At 45.1% G+C, this 13637-nt stretch overlaps 1 protein-coding gene and 1 long non-coding RNA gene across 2 annotated transcripts in view; one reads left to right on the top strand and one right to left on the bottom strand.

The window, feature by feature from the left end:
• Positions 1–1696, bottom strand: part of LOC138498677 (uncharacterized) — a 148837-nt gene extending 147141 nt beyond the window's left edge. Inside the window, exon 1 of the long non-coding RNA XR_011278828.1 lies at positions 1468–1696. This is a non-coding gene — a long non-coding RNA (uncharacterized lncRNA). The remainder of the gene's footprint in view (positions 1–1467) is intronic.
• LOC138498350 (transient receptor potential cation channel subfamily A member 1-like) overlaps positions 1–13637 on the top strand; it is a 1354892-nt gene that overhangs the window by 373174 nt on the left and 968081 nt on the right. The window lies entirely within an intron of this gene.

Here is a 13637-nt window from a genome sequence, read left to right as displayed (position 1 = left end):
CTGACTCAACGAAGGCCATACTCCTCTTGCGCAACCCAAACAGCAAAGTATAGTAGTCCAAAATAACAGAATGTTCAATCAAGGGTCAATAAAATATATGTAATTTAATTAAATAGACGATATGCAATACCTAAATAGAAATAAATGATAACAAAGGAAAATGTGTAATACAAAATGTAAGTTTGAAATACAAATAAAAATCTTTACACCTCAAAAACATTCTTTTTCCATGTGTTTAATAAAAATTGGCGGTTGAAAAAGCCTCCTGCCATGCCACGCCCTGCCTACCGCCCCGCTCACATTTACTTTTCGACCCACTATAGCCATCATGTAAGGTACTTTCGGCCCTCTGTCAAAATCAGTTGTGCACCCCTGGTCTAGCCAGGTACGTTGATTTAATCTAAGCATCACAATTGTTGCATTAACTAAGGTCACCCATGTGTTACATATCCCTCTGGTGACAGAGTTACAGAATCCTACATGTAATAGGTTCCTGTATATGTTTGTCCTTCTAAGATAGTCAGTGTGGCCAGTGAGACAAGGGGAAACGGATTCAAAGCATTTCTTCTTGCTGCCTACATGATCCCATTACCCAGATCGCGTCTCTCTTCCTGCTGTCAAACTCAGGCAGCAAGGCAGTGGAAGTGGGCAAGCCAGAAGGGAGCACAGGTCAAACTACACACAAGCTGCCTAACACAGTAACTACTCAGCCTGCTTTCCTAGCCTAGCTCTACAAGGTAGTGTGGTTTGGAATGTGGGACGTGTATATATTTATCTATTTGTGAGTTATAAAGTGGCAACTGCGAGCATGTTAGCAGGCAAGCCCGAGCCCTCTCCTGTGGGTAGTTCTGCACACTATTAAATTATGCTTTCAGAGTTATCACAGGGGCACTCGAAGCAGTTCTGCACTATGCTTCGTAAGTGCCTTAGAGAGTTTCTTAAATTAGTACTAACTGATCGCAGCAAAGTTAAGTGCACTGTTGTTGGCATTCCCAGGAAACAATTTGCAGATTTTACCACAGTCCATCTGATCCTCTTGCTTCACTGTTGTGATGCAGTATAATTAAATGTGGCCTCACTAAGCTGACTGGGTCTTTGAAATATGGACATTCTGTGCTAAATCAACATACCAGAGCATTACCTAACTTTTCTAAATGGGCATTATGTAATCTGGTTTTAAGGTGCTAACGGGTAATAATGGACTCTAGTATTTTCTGCATAATGGTTTCTGCCACTGTTGTGCTAACTGGGCTGAGAAATCTGTTCTTATCCTGCTATAGTAAATGGCCAAAATACAATCCGATCTTACTGTACTAACTGGGCATTTGGGATCTAGCTTGACTTTGCTAATTGGACATACTGGAACAACTTGCCATTCTAAGTCTAATGTTAATAGTTGGATCTGGAAAACAGAAAAAAAGCCCACCTAACATGGATGGGAACCCAGCCCCTCTGCGCCCGACTCACCGAGTCGCTGTCATTTGCCTCCTCACTCCTTGACTGCCGCCTTGTGGACGTCTCAGAGGCTCAGTTATGCGTGCGCCATTTTTGTTCACTGCACCGCGCGGCGCCTCCTCGCTCTCTCAGCCAGCGTCTTCACTTCCTGGGTGGGAAAATCCCGGGAAAATGATCTGCACTGCTCCAGCGGACGTTTGGTTGGCCAGCTCATCTGATTAGTATGTTATTTTGGCATGGGCCTTCGGCCTCGGGGCAGAGTGACTCGTCCAAGCTGTCACTCCATCCGGCGCGCAACAGTGCCCCCTATGCACACTCATTCTTAGAAACATACTCACACAATGAAAGGAGCTGCAGACTGTTGCATTTCCGAATGAAAAACATATCCGCTAAGGGAGGGGCAGCCCACGCAACATAGGGCAGAGGATCTATGAAGAAGCACAAATGCTTCATTGTACTAATATATAAGGTACTGCTGTTAAGTGACTCTAATTCTCAATTCTTCTTTTTTAACTTCACATTATCGGTTTCCTGAAATGACATCCAAAATTGTTGAGCAATGTTGTTGAGAAAAGCAGCCCAGTTATTTTTCATGTAGACATTCTATTTAATTGGGTAGCACTTCTTTTTTTAATCAATATATCAGAATAGAATCAAGTAAACATATCAGCTTTTGCGTTCCTTTGAGACCATGAGCACTACTTAAATCAGTCCTCTTGTAGTATAGCCCCACATGGGGCCCATCAACTCACTACATTTTTTTGTAGAACTTTGTATTTTTCATGGGAAAAGTTCCAACATAGTCAGCAACAGTCAAATATCAATTTGGATCCCGCTCTCACTCTCGCCTCGCATCCCACTGCTTCAATATTAAGGAACTGTCTCCACCATAGTTTCATAGAGTATGTTCCTCCATTCCAGGAAAAAGAAGAAAAACGGGAAAGAAAAAAAAAAGCTCATCCTCAGTACTCCCACATGTTTTCCCCATCACACCTTTCACACCTTTCAAGCCTGCCCAAGTTCTTTACTTGGTTCAATTACCTTTTCGCTCTACACGCCTGGGGACCTCCAGCCCTCTCTTTTTGGGGCAGCTTTCCTTGGTGACCAGAGAATGTCCCTGACTTTTTTTTAGAAAGTCACGCAGTCCTCTCGGTATGTCCAGTGTGTCCTAAATTCAGCCCTACATGCTCCAGAAAGACCCTAAATTGTGCTGCTCTATAATAGACCCGCAGGCTTCGGAGGCTGATTCCCCCCAACTCATTTGGCATGCTGAGAGTTGTCCTGCTAATCCTGCCCTTTTTTATGCCCCGATAAGAACACCGAGATTTTGTATTGCATTTCTTTAAAAAAAACTGTCTGGAACCTTCACTGGCATAACTGGTGGCATCGTGAAGCGTAACAGCACTCTGGGGATTAGGTTCATCTTGACAGATTTAATTCTTCTAAGCCAAGAGAGCGTCACTTTATGCCATTTGTGTAGGTCCGATTTTTGGGCCTTCCTTATGGGTGTATAAATCAACTCATATAGCTTATCAAGGTTTTTTGGAAGGTATATGCCAAAATAATGTATGCATTCCCTTATTATTTTAATCCTGTACTCTTTCCTCTTAACTGTCTAGCTCCTCACTGGGAATATGTAGGATTTAGTGTGATTTACATTAAATCCTGCCAGCCTTACATATATTCATCCAGCTCCTCTAAAGTGTGTCGCATGGATACCTCCAAGGTTTATAAGTAAAGGAGAATGTTGTCTGCGAACAGTGACAATTTGAACTGGGTATCTTCACATCAAAGGCCTTCTATTCCTGGGTGGTGGTGAATTTCCACCACCAGGGGTTCAATAGGAGCAGCCCTGACGCTTTCCCCTACCCATTTGGAATTCCGGGGTCTAGCCCATTTACCCTCACCGTCACCATTGGTCTATCATACATGGCTTTTACCATTGTTCTGAAATTGTAACTCATCCCTGCTTTTTCAAAGACTTTAAGACATGACCATTCCAATTGATCAAACCCTTTCTCTGCATCCAGGGATACCAGCCAGGCATCCCCGTTTTCTTCCTGTGCCAGGTGTATGAGGTCTTCCTGGTCCCAATGTATCAAAGTTGAGAGTATCAAGTCCAATCTATTTGCTAAGGTTTTTGCTAGAATTTTCAAATCCACGTTGCGAGAGATTGGGTGGTATGCTTCGCATTTGGTCTTGCCTTGTCTTTTCCTTCCTTGGGTATTAACAAGATCATAGCTCTCATCGTTGTCCTGCGAAGTGCACCCCCCCCTAGACCCCATTAAACATCGTAATAGAGAGAGTTGTTGCCAAGTAGTTTCTAAAGAAATTGTAAAACCTGACAGTGAAGCCGTCCTTCCCTGGAGCCTTGTCACTTGGCATTCCCTTGATTGCCTTTAATATTTTGTCTGGTGTTATTGGTTCATCCAGCCTGCATGGGGCCTTGTATTCTATTCCGGGGAGGTACAGTTTGGACAGTTTGTCTATGCACCCTTCCTCCCCTCGGGCTTCAGATTTGGATCGGTTTTCAAAGTACTTTTTTAATTCCTCCGCTATCACCCTTTTATTCCCCTTATAATTTGCCTGCTTATATCTGTATCAGACCCACTGTCCTTGAGCATTGTTGCCCACTCAGGTGGTTTGCAAGCACCCTTCTCGTCATACTTTTGCTCAAGAACCCACAGCTTCCATTTTGTTTCCTCTGTTAACAATGCATTCAGTTCTACACACCTTGCTTTAATTTTCTCCCCTATTTCTTACTTCCCCCCCCCACTTCCGTTAGCTTTCTCCCCTTATGGTCACTTCAAGCCCTTCCATTGGCGAGTTAACTTTCCCTTTGTCATTATCTTAGTTAATCCCCGGGTATTCTCAAATTTTATCTCCCATAACACAACATTTGCCCTTTCTTTTTAAGGAAATCATTACATCTCTAGCTACCCTTTGCCCAACATTTAGGCCAATTCCCAGAGGTAGTACCCACCATGTCATGATTAGCCCATGGGGTGGAGTATACCTCCACCCTCTCTGTCCAGGGCAGGAGTGTTGTGTCCCTGAATATAAAGTCTATAACTGTGTGGGAATCATGGGGCCAAACAGTGGTGTAGATTCTTCTCTCCCACTTAATCTCCCTTCATGTGTTGGACAGCCCCAGCTCATGCTTTATAGCCTCAAATATGTCAGCTTCTTTGTTGTGGGTATCCTGCCATTGTGGGCCACACTTTCACAGGGTCCAGGACCATGTTGAAGTCTTCCCCTATCCCTATGGCCCCCTCTGCGAACATCCCTAGTTTCTGACTTACCTCGTCCCAGAACTCAATTTGTCCCACATTTGAGACATAGATTGACACCACTGTCATGGGGCTGCCCTGATAGTCTCCACACAAGAGGTATGTTCCTCTCAGATCTCTTTTAGTTTGTTTTATCTCGATTGGACAATCGCAGCCCCTGCCTTTTTTGCTAGTGCCCGATGTGTGTCAACCCACACTTCTTAAACACCGGAATTTCTACCTCGGTTTGCAAGACTAGGGAAGTTAATCAATGACTGCTTCAGTGATGATCCAACTTATCCCCATGGCTCTTCAATGCCTATACTGAGCCCCTCACACACATTATAGAACAATTCACACCCACATTTCAAGGATTTGCAGATGACACACAACTTGTGGTCTCCATTTCACCAAACATTCAATCCAATGACTCCATCGGCCAATGCCTTCCAGCCATACAAAAATGGACATCCTAAAACAACTTATGCCTCAACCCTAGCAAGACAGAGGTCATGGTCTTTTGCACAAAACATATTCACCACCTTCCTTTTACATGTCACGCTGACCTAGGAACCCACCTTCACGTACTTCAGAAGCACTGAACCTGGGAATCCTAATGAACACTGACCTATCCTTTAAACCACATATAAAAGGTTCTATGTCATTTAATCGACAGCAATTTTTTGACAGGTTTTTTAATGAAAACGGTTTGCCAAAAAAACCATCAAAGAATGTGTTTTTTCTTGATTTCTTTTGCTATTCCAGACCCCACCAATCCAATATATGCACTTTCCCACCACCCACCTTAATTTTTGGATGGGTTTTTCTGGCAAACATTTTTGTTAAAAAAAAGTTACAAAATAGCTGACGATGAAAGGGCATTGTACCATATAAAATAACTCAACCAAAAAACAAACTACCTCCTACACATCCTTAGAACGGTACTCCTCTACTTGAAACTTCACCAAAAGATCATCACCAATGTCCTAATATTTTCGAAATGTGACTACTGCAATTCTGTCTATTTGGGTCTGTCCTCAGGAAACCTAAAATCACGCCGCCAAATTATCCAAAACCACTCACCTGGCAATCAATCAAAACTAAAATAGAACTCAAAATCCTAAACATTACATACAAAACCATCCACTCTTCTAGCCCCTCATGCCTCCAGCTTGCCATTCCATGCAGATAGCTACCGTCATCAAATAAGACTAAACTAACACCTCTTTAAGTTTCGGCACAAAAGATACAGAGGCAAATCATTATTTTCCATTGCCTCCACCCTATGCATCAAACTACCAGACTACATCTCACAAGAACCCCCATTCAACACCTTCCAAAAACTCCCCAAAGACTGGTACACTGACAACTTTCAATCACAAAACGAACACACCACCTGCTTTAACACTTAACACTTCAGGTGCATGACTCCACTCCCTCCTTCATGCAGACACTCCCTTTTTCAACTATATAACTACTGGGAAACAGCAGACGCCCCTACCTAATCCCCCTCCTTCCATCTTGGTTACAACGTTCACTGCCACCCCTTTTCTCCCTCCTTCCATGTCCCTTTTACCACAAAAGCACTTGCCTGATATGCACTTTCGGCCCCCACCTTTTCAGTAAACTGTACTTTAATTCCAATCATATCCTCCCTTCATGGCTCCCCTACATCCTACATGCAACCAGATGAATTTAGCGCCTTGAAACACTTGTGCGATCTGGCACCTGTATATAAGACACCAATAAAATAAACTAAATAAAAGCAAAATAAATGATGGCTTCTGCAGGCTGCAGCGGTTTACTGGACGATTTTTGGGGGCGGCTGGTGCTTTACATTCTGGCAGGCTCATGTTGCAGACAGTTCCTGCTGCTTTAGAGAGATGTGAGCCTTATGTTTCTATGGGCAATATAATGCAAACACTATGGAGTCCTAGAGACACCCAGGAAAACAACAAATAGGCATTGTAAATACACTACTGTCCACCGTGCGGAAGAAAGCACTTTTACTGTGCTTATTGGTATGAGAAATAATCATAATGGAATGCAACACAATATAAGAACATCTTTCAATCAGCAGGTAAACAAAACATGCTTATAAAAGCATTATTCAAAAATGTTTCACCTTCCAAAACAGCTCCAAACCCACCTACAAAGTCACCACCAGTGTAACTGAGCTTGCAGCAGCATGCCAGCCTTCTGCATTAACGAGCTACTGGATGGAACCAGGGCCTCTCGCTAATGGGTGTCTTCAAGAGCTCTGCCACCGAGTCAACGGTCTCCTTACTGCGACCTAAAAATAAACCTGTTTTTTTAGTGTCTTTAAATGTGTCTGTTTAAATTACAAAGAACTCCTAAATACGTGAAACATAAAGATAATCAGAACGCGTTTTTCTCAATACCAGACTGGCAATAAACCTTGAGTTGATATATATGATTTGCTAGCATGCAATAGTAAATTGCAGGATGATTATGAATCTGCCACTGAGTCATGGAAATAGAACACATTTAATCAGGATTGCCTCTATAGCTATATTAATGAAAACATTGAGAAATCCCTGCCTTTAAAATGCAGGCCTGGTGCAGGAATGAAGGGTAAAGTAGCACATTAGCATATTCATAATAGACTTGTCAATGATAAGAAGCTAGCCTTACAAAAGTAGATCGGAGAGATAAAAAGCTAGGTGGCGTTTCTGCTAAAACATGGGTACTGATAAAAAAGGCAAAGCAAACTTTTAGGAATTGGACTAGGCAGCATAGACACTTCCTATACTAGCAGGATGGCGAAACTATGTTGGAAGTAATGACAAGGAAGGCGGATCCTAATTGTTGGGAACTAGTACACCAGATGGAAGTGAGCCAGTTAGAAAAACAAATCAATACGGTACCGGAAGAAACATAGGTAAATGACTTTGGTGAGTTATACCTGGAGATCATTGGAGGTCCTACTGTCTCTAATATTGTTTTAGAGGCAGATTGGTATGTACAATTCAATAGGGACGATATAGTGCAGGCCTTTCAAAAGGCCAGTCCTTCACATGCATCAGGCCCTAATCTGCTTTCAAACATGTTATTCAAGTTAGATTTTGACTTATGGGTGACAGTTTTATACTGCCTACTTGAACATATTATTGTGCAGTGGGCACATATTATTCCCATCTTTAAGAGGGGAAGTCGTCTTGAGGCAAGAAATTACAGGCATATTAGTATCTTAGACGTAGATGGAAAGATATTTTCGAATGGATTGTGTCCTCCCATGTATTCCTCATCTTTGAGAATATATCTCAACTGCTGGAATACGTGGGGGGGAAAATCCAATCAAAAGAACTTTACCAGGGGTAAGTAACTAGTTCTTCTGCCCTAGTTCTTAAAGACTTGGTGAGCTGGGGCACTGAAACAGGCCGACTTGCAAATAATCAGATTGGTTTTCGTGTAGCAGTTGGTACTCATTTAAATGGTTTCCTTATTCATTGTCTACAGGGCACCATTTGAAGGTCGAAGTCGAATGAACATGTTTATGCTGTCACTATTGACTTGACTGCGGCATTAACCTGAACTGGGTCAAATTAGCACGATGGAAAATACCGGCAGGTTTGCTGAATGTCATCATTAGCTTACACAATCGATCTGATTTCCAGGTGGGCCTGGATCATCAGGGAGCCCTGTCCAAGAAGATCAAAAGACAAAGGGGAGTGAGGCAGGGTTATATGTTGGCATCCTACCTCATTACCCTATATGTCTCAGACATAGGTGAGTGCTTGGAGGCCACTGGTTTTATTCCAGCTAAAAGAGGTGACCTCGGTCACTCCTGACTCGCATAGGCAGATGACTTAACTCCAGAAGGACTACAAAGGATTGTGAACGCGTTTAATAACAATACGATAGGAAACCAAACCAAAAAAAAAACATACTGAAGACAAAAAATGTTGTAATTAGATCCCTGAGTAAACAACAAAAGCACAAATGGTAACTAAACGGTCTCAAATTGGAGACTATAGATACGCTTGTGTACCTTGGCCTCCCTATTACTGTTAAACCAAATAAAGTCTACATTTAGGAATATTTTATGCACAAAGTGGACGCTTTGGGTTCCAGATGAGTAAAATAAACAATACATTTGGTAAACTTACTATGGAGCGGTTAATTATTATGAGCAGAACGTCATTCCAAAAGTGTTTTATGGAGTCGAGTTATTGCAAACTTACATGTTTCAGATTCTCTGAAAACTTGAAGCCAAGTTATGGCGTAAACTTCCCAACCGTGTCCATGCTACTATCATTCCTTTTGAGCTTGGCATTAGATCCATGCAGGTGGTAGCCAGATGGAGACAGATGTGCTTTTATAGGAACCTACTGGTACCTGTAGAAAACTCTTTCTATTGTGACCTAAATGATGCAGCTCAGAAGTGGGGGAATAATGCATTAACTCTTGGGCCTCATCAGGGGTTGGGCGGAGAAGCAAAAAAGCGGCGGTAACACTATTACCGCAGCATTACCACTCCACCGAATCCCGAGTTTGGGCGGAAAATGGGAGGTTTACCTGCCAGCAGTAATAGCGCAGAAAAGCCACATAGAGTCCTATGGACTCCGAATAAATGGGGATTAACAGCACCACCACATCTTGGGATCCGGCACAAATTGGGCCGGATAGAGTTTTCGTGACGCTAATAGCGTGCAGCAGTATCCCGGCACATTTACTGCTGGGAGACCAAACGTCTGGAATTGGTTGTTGAGCAGATCTTGCACCCTGCTCACAATGGATGTTGTGAAGTTCCTGATACAGCTCAAGTTGTTTTAAGGAGACATGCCATGAATGTTAACTAAGAGGTTTGTGGGATTCAAGAATTAAATATGTGGATTTTTTGTTGTATAGTACAACAGATTTTTAGATTTGTACTGGTAATTTTGTAAAGGTTTTGTGAAGGTTTCAATTTTATATATGGCAATTTGTTTGGTTAATGTTTGTAAAGGTAGATACAATACAAACATATATGTATGATTTGACTCTCATGGTATAAAAACTCAGTATTCCAATTGCACTCAAGGCAGTAGAGGATTTTTCGTCAATGCCAATTAAGATTGCCCAAGAATAGTCTCGATTCTATTAAAGACACAGAGGCGAGCATTATGCTTAACTTCTTTATTTACTGCTTCCAACAGCTTTTCAAATCTTATACTTTTTTCCTTTTTTTATATTAGCTAGATGCTGTAAAACATAAACATGTATAAACAAAAAGGGGAGAAGTGACAAAACCACAAGTCCATTGAGTCTCTGTAGTGTGGTAGTCCTGAGCCTCTGTCTCACTCGCCAATCAGGGCTCAATCCTAGGTCCAAATCCCTGCTTCCCTAGGTCCTTTCCTCTTCTTTTTAGGGGCCTCTTTGAAATTCTGCATAACAGTCTAGAAACGAATACAGGTAACTTCCTCTGAGGTTTCTGAAAAGAACACGCCTGTGTTACAGCAACTTTAGTAGACATCGACTGAATATCCTCCCTGCAGACCCTACTGACGTCTACTCTCGATTACTCTTCTGATCCTCTCCTATATCAAAAGAGAGGCATACTGTTAGGGAGGGGAATACGCTGTTATAGACATTATAGAACAACATACTGTTCAAACATGATACAGCATATTTGATGGGAGGAATAATGCTCGCCTCTGTGTCTTTAATAGAATCAAGACTTATTGCGCTGTGCGCTTGGGCAATCTTCATTCTATGTCAAGACCACAGGCAAGCATTATGTTTGTTCAAAGCTCTCCACAACAGCCTTGGCAATATTGGAAACTGGCTTAAAGTAGAAAGTTCTGAACACTGAGACCAAACAGCTGCTTTCATGATCTTCTGCAGCAGAACTCCTGCAGCAAAAGCTCTGGAAGCCATAGCCCCTCTCGCCGAGTGAGCTCCAAACAAAGAAATATCAACGCCTGTTAAAACCATTATCTCTTTCACCCATCTTGCTATGGTGGCTGCTGCTACTAGGTGATACGGTTCACTGTGCGCTATCAATAACTGCTTAACGCTTTGTGGTCTTACTGCTGCTTTTGCTTTCTCATAACTCTTTATGCACTGTGCTACGCATACATTGCTATTGTTAGGAAAATATGGATATGTGATCCCTGAGGAGTTGGTCTTCATGCGCTGCGCGATATTAAAAGCCACGTCTTCTGGATAGAAAACCTTTCTGTCTATCTCTAAAGCCTTTACTTCCGAAACTCTTCTACAGGATAATAGGCAAGGCAACATGGCTAACTTTCCTGATAACTATTTTCCCGACAGAAGGTCGTTCCTCTGCCATTGTTCTAACAAATTTAGGACTCTGTTAACACCCCATAAGGAAGAATATTTTGGCAGCGGTGGTCTGCTTACCTTGGGCCTCATTACGACCCAGGCGGTAATCTGCCGACATTACCGCCATGGCGTAATGAGCGTTTACGCCGTGGGCCGATGGCGTAAAGAGCGCCACATTACGACCCATCGCGCACGAGCATTATGCCATGGTGGTAATGTAATTAACGCCATGGCGGAAAAGGCCCCTACCGGCATCGTAGGGCGAGCAAGGTGCACTTCCGCCACCGTAAGTAGCGGCCAATGTAATTAGCGGCCACCGTAATTAGCGGTGGCCGCAATTAGCGGTCACCGTAAAAAGCAGAACCGGAAATAGCGTCATCGCGGCGGAACGGGAAACAGCACGTCGGCCATCTTTAAAAACACAATCCATTGCCATCCTTCCGAACAACACCAGATCCAACCATGACACCTGTCCCAACCAATCACCCACCCATCCAACCACCCAAAAATGCCTAAAGTTGTTAAGAAGGCATGTGACCGCCAGCGCCAGGAAAGATTTAGCCGGGAGGAACTCTGCATGCTTGCGGAGACCCTGCAAGACAACGCAGCTGTCGTTTTCTCGCCGGAAATGACCAGGCCAGCAATAGCAAAAAAGAAGGCCATATGGGCACTGGTGGCCGAGCGCGTCAGCGCGGTGGGGACCGTACCCCGCACCCCACAGCAGTGCAGGAAGCGCTGGGATGACCTTCGCATACGGGTCAGAGCCGTCATCTCTGCGAACCGCAACCTTGCCCTGGGTACCGGTGGAGGTTCGGAATCCCCGCTGAAACTCCAACCGTGGGAGGAGATTTGTGCAACCACGATTGGCATGGAAGGCATTGAAGGCGTCGGAGGGATGGAAAGGGGAGTTCCGACATCAGGCGATGAAGGTAGGTGCCTCAAACAAGACATGCCATAGTCACTGCAGTCCATTCATGTGTAGCACAAGGTTGCCCTAGAGTGTAAATGCAACACATTAGCTCGACACTGCCCATAGCCACATGCGAGCTCCACCCTGTATACACTGCTGGCACCCACATACCTGCATCCACATTCCACACAAAAAGGAGACAACCTGCATGGCCCTGCCTGAAATCTGCCTCATCTACTGACCAGATTCATGTCAATCATTGTCATTCCAAAGTCCGCAGACCCATCAATAACGCCCTCCCTCCTTTGCTCCACCACGGGCACAGATTCACACCCCGAGGACCAGGTCACCCCTGTGACGAAGAGAGCCAAGAAGGCCAATAATACCATCCCCGCACCCTCAACCTCAGCTGCAGTGAGGCAGACCCCACAACAAGCAGAATCCACTGCAAGCAAACCGGACGGCCCACCGGCAAGCACCCCTGTAGGCAGCAGGCCAGCAGCAGCAGCTCCACCTGTACCAACATTGCCTGCCACAGAAGGCACCGGGTCTGCGGCCAGCAGCAACATGGGTGAAACAGCTGCAATTGCTGCATGTTCAGACTCTGACATTGAGGAGCACGAAGTCAGAAGCCCCACTGACCTTCTACATTCCCCCTGTTTGTCAAATGCCAGCCCCCATGAGGATCACACACAGGGGCACACAGAGGAAGAGGAGTGGCCTTCTACCCCATGCCCAGTCCTCAGTCCACAGGAGGGGAGCAGCCCCTCCATCACACCACCAGCACTGGGCATGGCCCAGCAGGGGCAGCAGTCCCTCGAGGACATCATAGAACAGCAGCAACATCTGTCCACGATGCTGACTGAGCATGCCGCGGAATGTGTGGGGGCTAGGGCAACCATTGAACAGTAGCGCAGAGCACTGCCACCCTGAGGGATGCTATGCAGGCCATGTCTAGGGACATTTGTGGTGAACTTGCCGGGTTGCGTCGTGCGCTCACTGAGCTCACCAACACCCTACAGGACGTGCATGCACAGGGGCAGGCAGGGACATTCTCCGCTGCCAGTTCTGCACAGAGCAGCCCCGTCCGACGTTCCGGACAGAACCTGCGCTCCACAGCCAGGGGTGCCCCGGGGGCCGGGAGAGGGGGCTTGTAACAGCCTGTGGCCACTGTCACAGGTATCTGTTGACACTTACATGAGGTGTGTTGGGGTGTGCAGGGGGGAGGGGGTTTGTTGGGGTGTGCATGGGGGAGGGGGGTGTTGGGGTGTGCAGGGGGAAGGGGGGAGGGGGTGTGTTGGGGTGTGCAGGGGGAGGGGGTGTGTTGGGGTGTGCAGGGGGGAGGGGGGAGGTGGGAGGGGGTGTGTCACGATGTTTTATGATTGAAATACACTTTTTGCTTTTCCGAAATGAAATGTGTGGACATTTTCATTGCATATGTGTGCTTTATTGGTGTACAGTCCACAGTGTGCATGTCCCAGAGACACACAGTGCCCCAAGTGCAGTCTCCATGTGATACACACCAGCCGTGTGTGCTAGAAGCAGTGGTCGATGATAGTTTGGCGCATTGCACGCCCCTCCTGTGCATCGCCTCCTCCATGGGGTGCCGCCCCATCTGCACCCTCCTCATCCTCATCGTCAGGTGGTTGCAGTTCTGCGTCAGGGGGCAGGGGCACATTCCGTCTGACGCACATATTGTGTAGCATGACACATGC

Source organism: Ambystoma mexicanum, chromosome 5q, assembly GCF_040938575.1.
Source record: "Ambystoma mexicanum isolate Mex_15411 chromosome 5q, UKY_AmexF1_1, whole genome shotgun sequence".
In the NCBI taxonomy this organism is placed as follows: Eukaryota; Metazoa; Chordata; class Amphibia; order Caudata; family Ambystomatidae; genus Ambystoma; species Ambystoma mexicanum.
Note: the sequence above shows the minus strand (reverse complement) of the source record. Positions and strands in the feature narration are given on the sequence as shown.